This window comes from Calidris pugnax, unplaced genomic scaffold, assembly GCF_001431845.1.
Source record: "Calidris pugnax isolate Ruff unplaced genomic scaffold, ASM143184v1 scaffold21, whole genome shotgun sequence".
Lineage (NCBI taxonomy): Eukaryota > Metazoa > Chordata > Aves > Charadriiformes > Scolopacidae > Calidris > Calidris pugnax.
This window is the reverse complement of record NW_015090770.1, coordinates 2,535,111-2,554,737: the sequence shown is the minus strand read 5'-3', so window position 1 is coordinate 2,554,737 and position 19,627 is coordinate 2,535,111. Positions and strand designations below refer to the sequence as shown.

The 19,627-nt window shown below is 41.2% G+C and overlaps 1 protein-coding gene across 14 annotated transcripts in view; it reads left to right on the top strand.

Moving 5' to 3' along the window:
- Positions 1–19,627, top strand: part of KALRN (kalirin, RhoGEF kinase) — a 546,132-nt gene that overhangs the window by 390,463 nt on the left and 136,042 nt on the right. The window lies entirely within an intron of this gene.

Sequence of the window (19,627 nt, the reverse complement as noted above, 5' to 3'; positions counted from 1 at the left end):
CTGTAATGTGTGCAAATACTTTGCTTGATGCCAAAGATGTATTTTCTCATGTCTTCAATCCACATGGACTCACCTTGCTTTTCCATGTTTTTCACATTTATCATTCCTGAGAAAGGCCCTGACTTAGCAGAATACTTGAGCTCATGCTTAATTTTAAGCATTCGCATAAGCTTTGCTCGTTTGCCCCAAGCCCATTGCCTCAGCTGCATGAATTATGGTAGACAAGCAAGGTCTAGGTAGGATGTTCCATACTGCATGCTGTAGCTGTGTACAAGATCCATAGCACCAGCAGCACAAGAAATGATCAGGCTGTACCATGAAAGACAGCCCATCATGGCAACAGTTGGTTTAAGGGGGAAAGGGTTATAGGAATTTCTATCCAAAACCTTGTTTGAACTGAATGGTGAGATAAATTGAGCACCAAGTCATACTGGGAAAAATTTGTTAGCACTGGGGAAAGGCTAAATCAGTTCTAGGGTTGTGTCATATTTTTTACTTTCTTACAGTGGGTGGGTTCACTTGCTAACTTAAGGCTATCTGTGTGTACCTGTGTCCTTAAATACATTTAATGAATAGAAAAAAGTTCCAGTGTACAGCTAAAGCTAAGCATACTTGTATGTGCTTTGTTGAATCTCAGCAATTGGCTTGTCATCCTTAGACAGAGAGGCAGTTACTGCTGAATGGAGCATACTTGTATGTGCTTTGTTGAATCTCAGCAACTGGTGTGTCATCCTTAGACAGAGAGGCAATTACTGCTGAACGGTTGTTAGCATCTGCTGTGAGGGGACTCTGGGTCAGCAGATCCAAAAGCTGTGCAAGGACCTAACATGACAAAAGACTCTCAGTGGTGACGTTTCACCACGTGGGAACAGCTCACTGTCATTCCAAGTTATTTTACCTTTCAACTTTGAAATGGGATTTTCTTCCTTCAGTGTGTAGTTGTGCTTATCTTCTAGGATGGTCTGAGTGAATCCTGTTGGATTGGGATGATTTATCATTTGACATAGACTGATACTGAGTTATCGGCACTGGAAGGCTGTACCATATTATGCTCCCTGGCTGGCTAATGTTTCCGTGAATCCTGTTGGATTGGGATGATTTATCACTTGACATAGACTGATACTGAGTTATTGGCACTGGAAGGCTGTACCATATTACGCTCCCTGGCTAATGTTTCTTGGCACAGTTGATGCTGCTTGCTAAACACTGTAACATACGTGCTATAATTAACTCACAGGTTCCTGATAACAGCACCGATAGGTAATGTGTTCAGTTGATGCCAAAGATGTATTTTCTCATGTCTTCAATCCACATGGACTCACCTTGCTTTTCCATGTTTTTCACATTTATCATTCCTGAGAAAGGCCCTGACTTAGCAGAATACTTGAGCTCATGCTTAATTTTAAGCATTCGCATAAGCTTTGCTCGTTTGCCCCAAGCCCATTGCCTCAGCTGCATGAATTATGGTAGACAAGCAAGGTCTAGGTAGGATGTTCCATACTGCATGCTGTAGCTGTGTACAAGATCCATAGCACCAGCAGCACAAGAAATGATCAGGCTGTACCATGAAAGACAGCCCATCATGGCAACAGTTGGTTTAAGGGGGAAAGGGTTATAGGAATTTCTATCCAAAACCTTGTTTGAACTGAATGGTGAGATAAATTGAGCACCAAGTCATACTGGGAAAAATTTGTTAGCACTGGGGAAAGGCTAAATCAGTTCTAGGGTTGTGTCATATTTTTTACTTTCTTACAGTGGGTGGGTTCACTTGCTAACTTAAGGCTATCTGTGTGTACCTGTGTCCTTAAATACATTTAATGAATAGAAAAAAGTTCCAGTGTACAGCTAAAGCTAAGCATACTTGTATGTGCTTTGTTGAATCTCAGCAATTGGCTTGTCATCCTTAGACAGAGAGGCAGTTACTGCTGAATGGTTCGTTACTGCCACTGGTGTTAATACCAGAATACTGTGGAGCATTTAGCTCACAGAGTGCTGCATTACTGTGTCTTCACTCCAAGGAAGATGAACTCCCTGTGTTACTTCATAGTTCTCTCAGATTTTCTACACAATGCTACCCAAATTAATGACAGATGGAGCTGAGTTGTCTTACTTCCCATTGAAGCAGCATGGAGGCACACCTGCCTTTGGTCTCAGTTCAGTCATCGGTTGCAAGCCCTTAGCATGTGTTAGCATCTGCTGTGAGGTGACTCTGGGTCAGCAGATCCAAAAGCTGTGCAAGGACCTAACGCGACGAAAGACTCTCAGTGGTGACGTTTCACCACGTGGGAACAGTTCACTGTCATTCCAAGTTATTTTACCTTTCAACTTTGAAATGGGATTTTCTTCCTTCAGTGTGTAGTTGTGCTTATCTTCTAGGATGGTCTGAGTGAATCCTGTTGGATTGGGATGATTTATCACTTGACATAGACTGATACTGAGTTATTGGCACTGGAAGGCTGTACCATATTACGCTCCCTGGCTAATGTTTCTTGGCACAGTTGATGCTGCTTGCTAAACACTGTAACATACGTGCTATAATTAACTCACAGGTTCCTGATAACAGCACCGATAGGTAATGTGTTCAGTAAATAGTGGTTTCCCTGCCTATTTAACTTCAGTGTACTCAGCAGAGTTTTACCCGGGAGTTCAGATTCAGGCTGTGAGTTTTTTCACAGCTGTAGCCTCCATGGGTGACCCCTCTGTGTGCCCCAGTGAGATCTCTGTCCGTAGGAGAAGGAGCTCCTCCTGCCTTTAAAAACTCTGTTCACAGCAGCCTCATTCACAAACACAGGCAGAGAGCTTTCCAGTGCTAGCTTGTGCCAGGATGGCAGCAGATTAATCCTGACTGGGACCATCTATGTATTAACTCAGTGCCAGAAACAATTCCCAAGTCACATTTAAGACTTGATATTGCTCTCTGAAGGCAAAAGAATTCAAAGATTTAGCTGACACACTTTGTCCTGTCCCTAAACCTTGCTATTACACCCAAGGATTACCTAACGCATTAGTTGAATGTTCGGACAAGAATGCCAACTGACATTTTAGACTAGGAAAACCCCTACCTCTCAAAGATTCCCAATTTCAAGTAGCTCTTCTGCTTAATAACACTCCTACTATGCCCTGAGTCATATGTATTTCTTTCACCCTATTTGTGGGCCAGTTTCTGCTGGGTTGTGAGTAGCGATTTCCGTCTCCTCTCTCATCACGGTGCAGCCCTAGAGCAAAGCTTTACCTTTGCATTTCACACCTGTAAAAAGGCAGAAGGTTGCTAAGTGGGAATGTGATAGCATTACTGTAAATTCAGCAAGGATTTTGCTTTCTTTCAAGACAGCTGAACCTAGTTGTAACATTTATCAGGGGGATCATTTGGTGCAGAGGGTAGAGCATTTGACTGGGGGCCAGAAGAGCTGAGTCCTAGTTTCTCTCTGCCACTCACATGTTGGAAGCCATCACGAATTGCATCTGATGGCACATTGCACTTGTCTTTGTTTGTTTGTATTAGCATTTTTTGGGGGGAGGCACAACACAGGAATTCTTGCAAACATTACATTTGTACATTAGTTACACCATTGTCCTGTGCTGCCCTAACACAGGACAGAGACCCAAATTCAGAGCCATTTTCTTATATTGAAGGAAATTCACAGCGATCTTTATGGTAGCAGACTCTCCTTTGAAAATATTCATAATTACATGCCTGATTCCAGAAGTGTTGCTAGGTCTTTAAATATTCAGGCTTTCTTGGCTGCAGGCAGTGGTCAGGTGATTATATGAAACACTTCAGATTAAAAAAAAAAAGTACAAATCTGTTTATAAAAAAAAAAGAAGATATTACTGCTGTCTTTTAAATCTAATACCCATTTAAGTAGCTTCTTAAATCTGTATCTTAGTCTTTCTTTAATTTTCTTGGAGTTTTCTCTCTCAAAAATATATTAAGCCATTTTCCCTGGGCTCAAATATTTAATTTTCATTAAAAACTATATAGTAGAAATGCAGGCTTCAAGTAAGGCCTGTAAGTCTGCACCTTTGTAAAAGGAAAGAAAGAGAGAACATACAAACTGTTTATTTTTCCATTTGCAATCTACAACTTTTTCTATATGCAGCCTATAATCTAAAATATTTCATAAACTGAAAAAGAATTATTCAGGTTGTCATTTGGGAGAGTATTATACAGAGGGGAATAAGTGGGTTCATGAACTGGGCTCAGTGCTAAAGAATCAATAGGTAATGAATTCTACTACAGTAAGTGTAATTCCCATTGAGCATCCCAGTCGGGTCCTAGGTAACCTACTATGCAAAATTTCTTCATCCATTTCCAAAAGGCAAATGAGACAGCTTTTGTTCCATACAGTAAGCCCTCTTCAGCATGCTATCTAAAATCCTTTCCTTAGGGAGAAATCCTTGCCCTATTCAATTCACGGTGACAGGATTTCGCTCTTTGTATTTGGATTCAAAGCAGTGGGGAATTGCATAAAGAAAATGCTAGAATGCAGGGCATTCTCATTTGTTAAGCTCATTGATCTATTGGCTTGTAAAACAGCTGTTTCTGGCGATACTGGTCCGTCTTCTAATGGCTTTTTTTTTTTTGTTCGCTTTTGCAGACTGCTGAGGAGAGCAGTTCTCATTTCCTCTTGTTGTTTTTGGATATGGAAAAAAGCTCTGAAATATGAACCAAAAAGTTTTTACTCTCTAAAAATAAATATACATGATATACTTTTATCTTTTCCATTAGATACTGGATTCAGCTCATCTTTCAGCAGTCATGAGACTGACATCTTGACCTCTTCCACATTGGTGGTATTATATAAAATCTGGGAATAATAATTTTTCTAATTGAAGGTGACTGGTATAAGAGGGACAATTTTAGAATTAAGGCTAGTTGGAACAAGTCACTTACTGACAGACTCTTTTCTTGAAAGGCTCCTAATCAAGGCAAAGTAGCTTTCTCCCTGTGATATTGCTTCTGAAGCAGAACTTAGGATCTGATGCAGGAAGTACTGCTTCAGATTCTTTGTTAGGAAGAATTCTCATTTCCTTGGAAATTTCCTTTCCAAGTAATATAGATATGAGAAGTGCCTTGGTCCCCCACTTTCTTCCTTGAAGCTACTAATCATTTTGGGTTTGAACTCCATAAATTTGTGCACCAACATGCTGCATGTTTTTCTAAATAGGTAGTATTTCCTTGAACTATTGCCTAGTGATAATTTGTGCTGATTTGAAAAAAGCAAAATTACCAAACAGAAATGCCCATTCATTCAACAGTAAGGGAAACTTGTTCCGTTGTATACCTCACAAAGAGGACATAAGGAAAATCACTATGTTAGATGCCACCATCAACATGTACAATACAAAGTGGTCAATCATTGCTTCCCAGCATAAATTAATCTGGAAATTAAGTATTGAATTTAAAGTGCTTAAAGCCAAAGTTGAAAAGCCAAAGATCCCAGTCTGACCAGGCAGCTTGTAAGGAAATCAAATATGTTAAAGTGAAGAGGAATCTTACAAATACTCCCTTCTCTGAAAGTGTTGAATCCATCAGCTGGAGTTCAGCCACTTCCAGCAGTGGGAGTTGGAAACCTGACTCCTGGTTGCTGATGGCTGGCATCATTCCCTAAATGTCACTGAAGCAGAAGTCTTCTCCCTCAGGCTAGTGTCAAACTGACCTAGCAGCCCAGGACAGCACATGCCCTGCTCTCCCCACCACAGGACATGATCCTGCAAATAAAAGATGGGTTTCCAGGTGGTTTGCATTGACATGAAGGCATGGGCCCTTTAGAGTCCAGTTGCAAATTTGTGTTAACGCATGACCCCAGGTCTCTAGCCACTTGAAAGTGGAACTTGTCCCTTGGAGCACACTAGCACTGTGACTGTGATCCCTGCTACTATCAGCATTGCTCATCAGCTCTGCCTGGTTAGCCGGAGGTGGAGTGCTCAGGAAGGCACCAGTTTACCATGTGGTGAGTGACTTGTGTCATCATTATTGTTATTTTCCTTTTCTGTCACTGTTCTATTGAACTGTCTTTATCTCAACCCATGAGGTTTTTTCCTTACCCTTCCCCCTCCTTTTCTCCCTCTTCTCCCAGTCCTTCTGGGGGGAAGAAGGAGAACCACACCAGCATCTGTGTGGTTGTAGCTGCTGGCTGGGGTTAAACCATGACAGGTACCAATGACATTCTTCTCTTCTGTGGTCTCAGACTGACTTGGTATCAGCAGCAAGCCTAAGGCTCCTCTCAAAGCTGGAATGGCTTAGAAAACTCAATTAAAGAAATGAAAGTATTTATTACAAAATAATGAAAAAATAATCTTTCAATGAAAATCCCCTTGAAATAAGAACATCAACCTAAGGAAAAAACATTTTAAAAAGTTGTTGTCAATATGAAACATTGCTTTGTCAAATACAGAAAATGCAGATCTTGCATGAAAAGGAATTATTTCCCTATTTTCAGATAGGGAATTACAGTCACAGAGAAATTAAAATGATACTAGGAGGCAAATGTATACATCAATTTTGTTAACAAGAGCACTTTCGCTCAGACTGAACTGACAATTTAATTTCTACTTAGTTTCTCAGCAAGATATACCAGTCAGAGCTAAAAACTATATAGCAGATCTCTGTCTCTCTTCAATGCTATTATGGTATTCTGTAGCTTTCAGTTATATACTTTTCTTTCCTGAAGCATTTTTTTTTGCCTTTGAACCTTTGCTACTGGGGTTTTTCAAATCGTCTCTAAGCTCTTAAAAAGTATTTACACAGGCACAGCTAGTGGTCCAAGCCCTCTATCCCCCTGGCATTATTATGGCAGATCCCATGATCCAAGTTTCAGCCTTCTCAATCTGTGCCAGTGAGTTCTGTACCAGGTCGTGTGCAGGAGACATAACCTGCTGCAGCACTGGGGGAATTTCAAGGAAGGGACAGGAAATCTTGACCCACAGCAGTGCTTGTGTGTGGTCGAAACGTGCATCACTATGGACTGGTGTTGAGCAGTACTTCAGCAGTTTGACTGAATGAATAGAACACCCCATGAGCAGAAAGTCACTCTGGCAGTGGTTAATGGCTGCTACAGGTTGGAGCTGATGTGATGGAAGTTGGAAGGTGTAATGTAAACTGGCTATGGCAGAGCTAAGGAAGAGCATAATCATGGGAATATGGAGTGGGTTGTAAAGCAGTTAGTCATGTAAATACAGAATCTGGGGTATTTCTTTAGGAATCTTTCTGGAGCCCCGTGAAAGGTGATGCATATAAAGTTGTCTGATGGGTGAGGCTGGGCATTGACTTTGAAGAGATTTCTTCCTCCAACCAATGTATTTTACTTTCAGTAAATTAGACTCAATTTAGCAACTGTGAGTTTCTGAAGGGCAATGCAAGGGATTGATTTGGTCTCGTTTATGTTAAGTATTGTTGTGGTTCCACTGCACTGATCCTGTCCAGGCAAGTGGTGTGCCAGAATTGAGTAGTGTAGTGTCTGGAGTACTGCTTCTTTATAGTGACTGATGAATTATGGTACCACAACTAAAATTAAATTTATGTAATATAAATGACTGCTGTCTGTTAAGTGATTTTTTCCTGTGAAGGTATGATAAAGAAAAGAGGAGTGAATTATGACCCCAGAGGATATATTTCTATTGCGTGGACGCTGCTTAGCATTAGTGCAGTTGTCACATTGAGTTCTTACTGCCCTCACCTGTGGAAAAGGGAGAGCATGATAGCTGGCAAAGGAAAACCTGACATAAAATATTTTGGCACTTTAATTAGCCCTCTTGAGTGCTCAGTAGCTATAGCTGTTAACTCTTTTCAAGATACTGTCGTGTAGTAGCAAAATGTTTATCTTATCAAGGAAATAAATTGTTCAGCCAGCAGCTGACATCTCTCTCCCTCTAACAGTAGTGTCTTCAAATTTCCTTATGCTTGGGGAGACTGCCTCTAAGTTCTTGGCTAGAACCCCTGTAAATTCAATGCTTCCCTGGGAAAAATATACAAATGTATGTTTTTTTTTTTTTTTTTTTTTTTACTGTGAATAGTACCCTGAGACTGAGGTGCTTGAAGTGACACTTGGAGCTGATAAAATAAAACTGTTTTTCTCTGCTGGTAATGCCTTCTTTGATGTGAACTTGCCTTTCTAGTCACTCATGTTACTGTGGCACTTTTTCTCCCCCCCTCTCTTTCCTAAGTGTACGTAAGGACTTTTCCTTTGCTTCCTGCATTTCTTATCAGGAATGTAGCACTGCCAGCATCATGAAATGTTCCAGCTTTTGAATTGCAGGGTGGTACTTGCCTGTGTCCACTCGAGATTTTACAGTCTTTTGGAAAAAAAAAAAAAACAAACAAGGCTCTTGGAGTGAAATATAATATACTCAATCAGGCAATGTTTAAATTACGTCTTTAAATTTCCAAATGAGGTCATCCCAGGCCTGACGTGCTACACACACCCTATTTGACTCGTTGTGCAAAGGTGCATGGGCACTTACAGGAAACTGAACCCCAGATGTGATCCAAATCGTTAAACTGTGTCCTGCTCAGAGGGTTGGTGCCAGGCCTTTGGTATAACTTAAATATCTGCTTTAGGGATTTGGATGATAGGTCTCACATTGCCTTTTCTTTTTGTGCACACACTGGTCACCATGACTGGCAGCTTTACAGGAATTTATCCACCTCTCATCTGCGAGTAGAGTCAGTTGACAGCTCTCTTCTTGGATCTATAATGTATGTAGCACAGAATCTCCAGCACAGGTATTAATACTGGCACCGCCTACAACAGAAATCTCCCAGGAAAATTCTGGGGCCTTTGGCCCATTTTTCTTCCAAGAACTTTGAAAAAATGCCCTTTGGTCTCCCCTGGATTGGAACCAGATTTCGAAACAAAGGAAAATGTAATTCTTACCAACCTTGGGTTTCAGCCAGCTTTAATCCTGGCTTGAATTACGTGTTATCTGTCTTTTCAGGCACCCATTTCTAAATCTAACAAGGAGAAGATCAAGAAGTTTACCTCTGAGAAGTGATCTGTCAAGGGTGCAAGTGCTGCTGAGAGTAGGGACATTTGTTTTCTGTTGTTGCCAGTGGGTCTTTGTTGCAGCTGTGGGTGGAGGCAGCACTGAAGACAGGCTGTCTTGTTTCAAAGGGCTTTCTCAGAAAAGGTGTGTATGTTCTTTAGAAAAGCAAAGTAAAACATGAGCAGCTGCTTTTAAAATATCACACGTGTTGCGAGCACTTGCAAACTTCATAGTAATTCCTCAGGAACTTTGTCTAAAGTCCTAATGATGTAGTGGAGCCTGATCTGTTTCTATTTGTACTGCATGTCTGGACAATTCCCTCTGCACCTACCTGAGAGAAGATGACAGTGAATTAATTTTACAAAAGGTCCTCTTTTCTTATCGGGGAGTTGAGTTTTAGGAAGAAATTTCCCAGAGATATGAGTGTTTCACACATCCCTGGTCTCATCACTGTGAAAATATAGCAAAGCCAAAGCAAAGGAAAAAAGGCGGCACAAGATTTGCAAGGGGTTCTCTCTTTCTCACCTCAAAGGACATTTAAAATAATATGAACAGTAACAGATTTTTTAATTATATGATATTTAAAAAAAAAATTAAATCCCAGTGCAATTTTTTCTAATGTGCCTAATGCACTCTGGGAAAAAAAAATAAACAAGCTGCCTATAAGAGTTCCTGCCTATGGAGAGTTTGCTGACTGTGAAGCAGCCTGGGGTTTCATTTAATGAACAAAAATGAATGAATATCTGGAAGGGAGAACATCTGTAGTGTCCATGGGAGTAGAAATCATATTGTTCATTGGCTAATATTCCTGGGAAATAATTTAAGAAAAGGCACACATGAAATTTGCCATACATCTTAAATATCTCAGCTGGGATTTCTGAAAGTGCTACTGAACTTTAGTGGACTTCTGGTCTCAGAATGCTTGGACACACTTCTGTCCCCAAAGGAAAGCCATTCCTCTGGTGGTCGGTGAAGGGTTAACTGGTCAGCAGTCAGAGGTTTGCTTCCAGACCAGTGCAAAAGCAACAGATATTTTCTTAACACCTCTTAGGGTTATAACTGCAGATACGAATCCAGATTCAGTTGGGTGATCAGATGCTGAGAAGAAATCCAAATGAAAGTTCCTGAAAGTGCAGTCGTAGGGAAAGAGGTTCTTCAAAGATTTCTCTTTCAGCATTTTGCATAACTGGCAGTTGCACCCAGGGCAGATAAAGTACACTCCACTTCTTTTATAAAGTGCATTCTTTTGTAAGGTTTCAGTTTTGTTGCTATCCATTTCATAAAGAACAGTGGTTATTGATTTTCATAGATTATTTTTTTCATTTAGGAAATAAGAATGAGCATTCAGGCTGCTCTCCGTCTTAGATCATTCAATCTCATGCATGTTTTGGTGGAAAATAAGTGAATTGGTAACATTTGAAAATATAGGTCAAGTCCCTCTATGATAAAACAAGTTTATGGGACTCCTTCAGGCTGAAGTTCTCCTGTGAACACTAGCTGTGAATGTAAGGGTACTTAAATGTAATTTCTATGGCAGCCCACTTGATATCTCCTTTCTATTCCTGCAAGCAGTGCGAAAATCAGATTCTGTACTAATGTGCTGATGAACACATTACCCTTACAGGCACAAGGCACACAGCTAAAGGTTGTCTTAGCTGATATAACAAGCATCCTGAATTCCCAACAAATGTGGTATCTCTCAATCACAAGACATTTCTGAACAATGTGTGATCCTGCTTAGATGGGATGGCTGGAGTTTTAAAGTGTACAGCAGTAAGGTGCAGAATGTAAAGATGGTTGAAACTCAGCTGTGGACTACACTGTGGTGTTAAATGACAGGAAATAAATCATGTTCCATATCAGTAAATCTATATTACCAAACAACAAAAAAAATTGATGCCTGCTGGGGAGAAAGAGGATGTTTAATTTACAGGGATGCTTAAGTGAATCAGTTAATTGCAATCAAAACAGAATAAGAAGGAAGGAAATGAGGTAGAATCCCTATCTTTCTTTCAAAGGTATCACCAACACGAGTTTAGCACATTCTAAAATAGAAGGATTCAAATAAATTATTGATTTACACAGAAGAATTAAAGGATATTCTGTTTTTCAGCTCCAAAGAGAGACCAGCTGTTGTTTGACTTTTATAAATGTGCTGTGATTTTCAAAGAATCAGATGTCAAAGATTTGTTGCCATTTTTGTTACATTAGAAACTGAGTGGGGTTTCAAGTGGCAGAGGAGTTTCTAGATCTAAATTGATCTTTGACCGAATGGGAAACAGTAAAAATTGATTCATGTTAGTCTAAAATAGTAATTTTTTTTTTCCCAGCAAGATTCCATCCGTAATGGTTAGACAAAAATGCATATATTAAGAGATCAAATGCCCGAGTTCCTTTTTCCTCTAAATTTATGCTAATGAGAGTGCACACTGAACTGTAAATCATTAAAGGCCCTTTCTTCATTATTGCTTATCAAAATTAACATTCAGTGACCTGTAAATGATTCATTAATTCCTTCCCTTGCTCCTCATGAACAATTCCTTTTCACTTTTGTTCTTGCACATCTTGCACGGCACAGAATGCCAGCGCTGGGCTGTGACTCCGGTGAAGCGATTCCTGGGGCTGACCTCAGACTAACCTGCCTTGTCACATCTCCTGAGAGTGCACTGACACTTGCCCAAACCTACAGTCTGCAGGGTCCCAGCACCACTTTGCAAACAAACCTGCTCAGGACATGGAACAGATGCTCCCAGTTCAGTATCATGCTAGGTTTGCGAATTTGTGTGTTGATAGACGGTACAAAAGATTTAATTAAAAGTGAATAGATTATATGGTCGCCCCAAAGTGAGGACATAAATAGAACAGGAAGTGGCCATCAGTATTCTGGGGTTGGCTCTGTAGCCATTCTTGGGCCAGGCACTAGATCATCCAAAGTGCTAGACTTAGAAAGAAAGGAGCAAGGAGGATTCAGAACTTGCTTTAAAGAAGAGCATTTTGTATTTTTTGCATTTCATCTCAAGTACCATGTTCCATGTTGTCATTAAGCAAGATGCTGTTCCTCATCTAAACCTGGTCATTCTCCTCCTGTTCCTCAAAGAACTTGAGTTCATATTTATTTATCCTGTGCAGTTGTTTTCAGTTGTTCCTGAGGTTTTATTCTGGTGATTACAGCATGTTTGTTTGATTTGGCTGTACAATATTAAATATATCCCTCTGGAGGAACAATATGTTTTCTTGTTGGCAAGGATTTTTTTTTTCCTTTTAGAATTCATCATTTTTGTGTAGTTAATGCTTATTAGCTGTAAAGTGCCAGGTTTGTTCAAGAAACTTAGAAAACCTTGGAACAGCATGGTTCCAGCTATAAAGGGCATATAGGGATAACAGAATAACTGCCTAGAAAGAAAGAAAAGTTTAACTGTGATCAGAAATTAGTGTTAAGAACAGGTCTTCGAGCAACATTGTTAGAGTTCATTGATCAAGGACATTAGACATCATACAAGTTCAAAGTTAAGCAAGAGGTTTGGTACTGGAAACAAAACTGTGTGAAAGAGGTAGTTAAGGGGAAAGAGTTGCAAATCACCCTCGATATAGGGGATCGAGTCAGAAAAACACACAGATCACAGGCAATTTTTATAAGAACTCTTTTAATTCCTCAGGAGTGGAGGGTTGTACTGGGGTGCAGTAGGTCTTAGGTGTTGAGGAAGCTTTGGAGAGTCTTTTCTTTCACCAAGTGTATGTGTATGTTTGCATACAGCCGTCACTGCCTTCTTGGCTGTAGTCTGAATTGTACAATCAGTTGCTGATGCTAGTGTGTGCTGCTGGCCTTGTCCAGGGTTGGCTGACTCTTGGTGCATTGAATTTATCAGTTCCTCAGGAAACTTTTCTCCAGAGTTGATCAGTTCTTGGGAAAATTTCACAACCTACCATCTCAGCTCATACCTTTGCTCTCTTCAGGTCGCTGTCTGCTGGTAACCATTTCTCCATCCATACCTGAATATAAAAGCTGTATAAAACTCATTCACACATTCTAATGTGGAAGAGGCCTTTATGGTATGGCCTCATGTAAGGTGCAATGCCTGATTGTGGGCAAATGGGAATAGTGAGTGTCAAAAAGCACCACAAGAATGTAGATACTGGACTGTGAGTCAATAGAAGGAGGCAGAGGAACATGGAGGGCAAAACAGAGGGAAGCACAGAGCTGGGCAGGCAGCTGAGGGAGGTGAGAGCTTTCCACCAACTCACAGTCTTTTCAGTGATCTGAGGCAGTATTTATTCTGGAGCCAAGTATTTTTGCTGCAGGATGCCCCAGGAGGCACTTCCCTGCCTTGGAGCCAGCATTCTCCCCACCTTGTAAACCGCATGCATGCCTTGCTACTGGCAACCTACAGCTGAGAGACATCCAACGCTTCCCCCGAGCCTCAGTTTCCAGAATCACAGTGCTGCTGCTCTTCAGACCAGCTTTATTTTTCTGTTTGAATCTTGCATTAATTTAAAACCCACCAACAATCAAAATCAAACTCACCCTCCTCAAATGCGTGTGGGCGAGAAACAGAGGGGTGTGAAACGTATGGCGCAACTCCACAACCCCTTTTCTCCTTGGCTTCATTTTTCCTGACACCACAGCATCACTTCCTGACCGTACTTGCAAATAAACAATTATTGAAGGAACATGGCTGGACCACACATGCGTATTTTCCACTCTCGTGGAGCAAAGCTGGTGGTTATTTATTTTCACAAGAGGCGGTTGGGTTTGTTGTCGTGTCTTTAGGGCACCATCTCTCGAGGTGCTGAGCCTTCTCAGCTTGCAGAGAGGCTGGGGGAAGAATTGAGGGTGGGAACCAGCTGTGCCCCACAGGTCTCGGGCCTCGCTTGGCGTTATTTCATCTAAAAGTTTTCCAGTGTTGATATGTACTGCGTGATCTTGAGGAGTCGATAGAAAAGGACAGCAGGGGGTCTACCCGAGGGAAGGAACACTTGCCTTAACCAAGCCATGTGATGTTCCTTTAAAATTGGAGTTGCTAAACCATCAGTTAGAAGTGTGGTATTTATAGAGAGAGAGGAAAGTAAATTGAAACACACACAGAGAAGCTTCAGCTTTCTGGCTTGCTTCAGATAATGCAGTGAGAGCTGATTTTCGTATGAATTTAACTGATTCTCCTTGGAAAGGTAAAGGGCCACATTCCCTGTCTGTTGCTACATATAAAATGGGAAAAGTGGCATTCAGCGAGCTAGTCTTTGCCTACACAGCTGGGCACCACATGTCACTGAGCATCCTCCCCTCTCCAGGCTGCCAGCAGGAGGTGGGGTGGTTTGAAGGCTGGAAGCACCCAGTCTCTGCTACCCCCATTCCTCCCCAGCAGCAGACCCAGCCAGGGGTCACCTTCCCCCAGCTTTCTACTGGCTGAAGCAGTGCTGACTGCAGGGAACAGGTTAGGGGCTGAGGGCTCTGGCTCATGATTCACCTTCTGGCTTTTGTTGCATCTCCCTCTGCGGCTGAAGTATGACAGAGGTGTGAACCAGGCCTTCAGGGGTTCTTCCCGCAGGTTGTCTTTTGAAATCTCTGAGGTTTCTTCTTCTTTCAGAGGTCCTGGTCTCAGTGCTACATGCAGTTATTTAGCAGAAACTCTCTTCCAACCCTGAAGTTGTGCTGTCCCCCCACCAGCGACTGAACCTTTGGTACCTTTTGCCTTCATGAAACCTCTGCCCTTAAAGCTTTCTAGGAGAGAAGTTTGAGCGCTGAGAAAGGACTTTGAAAATCAACCCTTTCTCCAGCTCTTGAGTTGCTCCTTTATGACCCTCTAATTGTGTGATGCCTATGTGTTATTTATGAGGACTTGGCTGCTCATTTCCACGAAAAAGATAACATTGTTGAAGCTGAAAGGTAATTAGCTATGTGGTACAGCAAAGAGGGAGGAAGGGGACAGTGAGAGCTGTTGCACCCGGTCAGGCAGCTGCTAGGGTCAGAGATGCAAGGCAGAAAAGAGAAGTATTTTTTTACTGCTAGGGTCAGAGATGCAAGGCAGAAAAGTATTTTTTTAAAAAAAGGAAAGAAAACAGGATGAAATGCAAGCCGATTTTGTTTCACCAGGTCAAGGTGAATTCACCTGGTCCTCACTGTGGACCAGGTGAATATCTAGCTCTGAGCATCTCATTGCTCCATGCCACATCCAGCCCTTCAGGATCTTCCAACCCTGAAGTTGTGCTGTCCCCCCACCAGCGACTGAACCTTTGGTACCTTTTGCCTTCATGAAACCTCTGCCCTTAAAGCTTTCTAGGAGAGAAGTTTGAGCGCTGAGAAAGGACTTTGAAAATCAACCCTTTCTCCAGCTCTTGAGTTGCTCCTTTATGACCCTCTCATTGTGTGATGCCTGTGTGTTATTTATGAGGACTTGGCTGCTCATTTCCACGAAAAAGATAACATTGTTGAAGCTGAAAGTCAATTAGCTGTGTGGTACAGCAAAAAGAGAGGAAGGGGACAGTGAGAGCTGTTGCACCCGGTCAGGCAGCTGCTAGGGTCAGAGATGCAAGGCAGAAAAGAGAAGTATTTTTTTAAAAAAAAGGAAAGAAAACAGGATGAAATGCAAGCCGATTTTGTTTCACCAGGTCAAGGTGAATTCACCTGGTCCTCACTGTGGACCAGGTGAATATCTGGCTCTGAGCATCTCATAGCTCCACGCCACATCCAGCCCTTCAGGAACCCATTGGCTGCTTGGGGTTTTGGTTTGTCAGTAGCAGGATTTGTCTCCAGCCCTTGAACAGAACGCTTTCCCTTTTGGGGGGGATAAATGAATAAAAATAGTTCAGTAAGAGCTGGGCTAAAGCAGATGTCTTCTAAACAAATATACAACTTATTTTCCATCTGCTGGTTCCCAGTCCTTGTTTTCTGTGAGAGAGAAGAAGCAACAATGCTGTGTTTCTGGAGAAGCAGGATGTGCCTCCCAGGGTGCAGACCTGAAAGGTGGCCACTTGCATCCATGAACCTGGCATTTTTGTTGATAGGAGTAATATAGTAACAGCTAAAATTGATGCTAATGAATGAGGGCTTTCCTTTGCTTTTCTTAATGTTATATCTGTTAAATTCCCGAAAGAATTCTATTGAGCATCCCATCCCTGTGTAAAGACTAAGGCTAAGTGACTTAATAGGATAAGTGCTTTATAAAGCAGATCTGTAATATTTTAGTTGTCTTCTTTTATTTCAGTAACAAGCATAAGGGAAGCTAATGTCCCAGCATACAGGGATTTGCAGTCACCATTAATGGAGATAATTCCCCTCATGGGAAACAATATAAAATACCATTGCAAAAGCTAGAACACTTTTCTAGCTTTTCTTTTCAATCACAACTGATTTGGTACCTTTTGCTAAATTTCTTTATGCTTTAGAGGAGAAAATAAATTTAGCAAAGAGAAGTGATTTTAAATCCTTAAGATAAACTCTTGATGGGGGACAATAAAGGAGAGATCCTAAGTGTCTCAAGGCAGCATCTATACGACTGAGGAAAATGAAATAAAATCCTGACATCTATTAGCAGTTTAGTAAGTATTAAATGAGTCCTGAGCAATGGCAGAATTAGGGAGAGTTTTTACCTATTTCATATTGTCTTCACTAACAGGGGCGGTCTCACTTGCTTTTCATTCTATTGAGATGGTAAATCCTGATGTAACAAACATGCAGACAAGCTGCAAAAGAGAAATGGACTTCAATTGAATGGCATGTTTATCTTATAGTCTGTATTCATAGATCTCAAAAGTCTAGTGGAAAGCAGTCGGAGTGATTTCATGGCTGAGAAAACCAGGCCACAGTGCAGTGCTATGATTTGACAGAGCTCACACCACTGCTCCAGCACAAAAAGAAGTTCTTTTTCAGTCCCACTTCGTATCAAATCTAGTGGGCACCCTTTCTTACAGGAGATCAATAGACAGTACCTGTTCAGACATTTTCCTGACATCTTTATGGTGGCACAATTCAAAATGTCATTTCTGTGCGTCTTGTCTTCCCCGCCTCCAGTTTGGTCTGAATTAGTGAGCCAAATTTATTTGTTTTCATTATTCAGACTCCAGTTAGGCCAAACCTTCACAGACAGGGTTTGCATTTCTGTTTGGAGAGGGAAATTTGGCCCATTTCAGGAAAGATTAGATAGCCACCCCATTTGGAAACAAATTACCCGCTCAAGGAATGTTAGCCTCCACGTATTTAGGATCCATTAAACGCTAAAAGTGAGCCACAAAATTATTTCTGGATCCAAATTCTTGTTTTCTCAAGATCATAGTAATTCCAGGCAGGATTTTTAACTTAGCAATTTAGTTAAGCATCTTATTTTAGTGGCAAACAAGATTAATTTAATTTAAAGCCCAAATTTATTAAGGAGTGATTCAGCTTTCTGTGGCTGGGCCTGAGCAGCTACGGAGGCAACCAGCAGCAAGGTTAACAAGCCAGGAGAAGAGACTGTTCCTACTGAATCTTGAGCAACTGATGGAAGGCTTGACATCCCATGCAGCAACATGACATGCAATCCATACAGCAAAAAATAGAAATAGATTTTCTGTTTTGCTTTGTTGGAGGAAGGGCAATGACTAGCCAATCAGACAGTGTAGTCAATGATGGTCAATGAGCTGTGAGAAGGTTTTTTAAATCCATGTTGAAGTTTTTCATCGAGATAGAATTTCATACAAAATTTCTTGCCTTACTGCTTGAGGTAGAACTGAAGTCATGCTCTTGTCTGCATTTATCTGTGTGAAGAGCAAATAATTTAGCTGTCAGGTTTGTAGAGGCTGCCAGCCACCATCGCTCCACCACGGGGGCTCAGAGAGAATCACTTGCCATGTCCTACTTTATTTCCCAGGTACTTTATGTTCTTAAGAAAGCACCGGGCAAGGCTTGGTTTGACACTTTGTAGATTTAACCAGAAGTCTATAAGTGTAGGAAGAACCTTGTTTTGTTTCTGGAAGCATTTTTGAGTTGGGGAAAAAAGCCAACCCTCTCCAGGGCTGAATGCTGGGTTACAACTGAAATGTGCTGTAAGAATGAGAACACACAAAGGAAGGAGAAGCCTTTAGAAAGCCGATTTAATGTTATTTCTGCTTTCTTTTCAAAATGCAGAAGCAGCTTGTGGTGCTCAGAAGCGCTTAGAATGTGTTTTTCATGTCTTTAAAATATACAGCAGTGGAGATTAATACATTCATTGGGTTTTTTTTAAATTAAGTGAATCTTGGAACTGGATTTGAACATTTGCTGTAAATTCTTCTATTTAAATGCTTTCTTATTTATGGCGCCACGCTTGGAATGTTATACAGAGCATTATCTGACTATTAACTCTTAAAACAGGATGGATTTTAGGATTAAATAAATTCTGTGCATTCCTTTTGAATTGCTGGAGCCAAAAGGGTTAGGAGTGTTAGATTATCCAGCTGCAGCCATTCCCCTGCATAGCCCGGTGGCACGTTACAGGGGCAGCAGTGGCTGAGCAGGAGGGAAGCAGCCGCTGGAAGCCGCAATTGGATGTGGAGCTTGAATTGCACATCCTCTACTCACCACAGAGGGTAGGTGGCCTAACTGTTTCACAAGCAGCTGGCAGAGAGAGGAATGGTAGCCTTTATTCAGAACAATAAATATGTGTATAAATATATACTCAGTTCTGGGCATATATTTATTGTCCTTTGAATTCAGTGATTTGAACCTTATGTGCTTTGTTTGCTAAGTTGTGGTGGGTGTGACGTTGCTTTTTGCATTGCCAGGTTAGAGCCAGCATTATGAGCTGGTGTCACAGGCTAATGCGAGTGGTTATTCCAGGAACTGTTGGAGGGGCAGTATGTGTGACTGGTCACAGTTATCTTTCTGGTTTAGAAAAATGGATATTTTCTCTTTTCATGCAATATAGCAAATACAGAATTCAGTCATGTAAAAGTCCACATATGAGCTGTCTTGAATTCAGCTGCCCATCACACCTGTGTGTTTCTACCTCCACTTTTGAAAATCAGTTATGAGTCCAGACCAAATGATTTTAGTGGGAGCTGAATTTGTTTCATCTCTCAAGCAGGTTATTGCTTTGAGCTTTTATGCTTGAAACTGGAGAGTTTTATGAACTCTCCAGTTCATATTGGCTTCAAGCCAACAGTAATCTTTTAGTCAAGCAAGGAAGAGTCATGTTTTTAGAACCAAAGATTAAACATTTCCTTCCTGCTGTCACACCTGTTTCTATTGAGGGGTGTAATTGCATAAAGAGTTGCTACCATTTACAGTAACTTATTCCTTGGAAAAAGTCACCCTCGTTATAGTCCTTTCCGGCTTCTGCTAAGGTGTATTCTTGGGTGATTAAGTCTTATGCAAACAAACTCATGACTGGGTGATCATTTCCTTACCTGATGTTTCATATTCATGTATTATTCTCCCGTCTGCTGCATAGTGTAGAGTGGTTCGCTCCATCTTTGGTTTTTTCAAGAAACAAATGAAACTTCCTATTCTTCATTTCTTCACGCATCTAGGAGGTAAGATTCAACCTCTTTGTTGCCAGGATCTTTGTTCACTGATGCTTGTTAGTCAGTGAAGTGCTTTAGTCCCACCATCTAGTTTAAATTTCATGGACTTGTCAGAGTTGGAAGGGACCTCAAGAGATCATCTATTCCAACTTCCTGGCTAAATCAGGAT